This window comes from Eimeria mitis, genomic scaffold, assembly GCF_000499745.2.
Source record: "Eimeria mitis Houghton genomic scaffold, Emh_scaff601, whole genome shotgun sequence".
NCBI lineage: Eukaryota > Apicomplexa > Conoidasida > Eucoccidiorida > Eimeriidae > Eimeria > Eimeria mitis.
Genome location: NW_013574236.1, coordinates 17,234 through 17,764, shown reverse-complemented (window position 1 = coordinate 17,764; position 531 = coordinate 17,234).

Genomic DNA, 531 nt, shown 5'->3' with positions numbered 1-531 from the left:
CTGCTGCTGCTACAGCAGCAGCAGCAGCAAAAAGGCTATCAGGGGATATCCAAGAGCTTCTTTATGTGCACCACAGTACGCCAGTCGTCCTGCAGCAGCAGCAGCAGCAGCAGCAGCAGCAGCAGCAGCAGCAGCAGCAACATCATCAGCATATACTAAACTGGCGGGTTTAGGGTTTAGGGTTTACATACACCAATAGATAAACAAAAAAACAACAAAGCCAACAAAAACAAAAAAAAACAAAGAAACAAAATAAAATAAATAAATAAATAAATAAATAAATAAATTTGTGAGTTCATCTCTGAAGTGTTCTTTAAGACAATCAATGGAGGGTTTAGGGTTTAGGGTTTAGGGTTTACACACATCACCAGAAAGAGAAAAAAAAAGCAAAACCAAAAAAAACAAAAACAAAAAAAACAAAATAAACAAAACAAAATAAAATAAATAAACAAATAAATAAATAAATAAATAATTACCTTTGTGAGTTCATCTCTGAAGTGTTCTTTAAGACAATCAATGGAGTTTATAAAT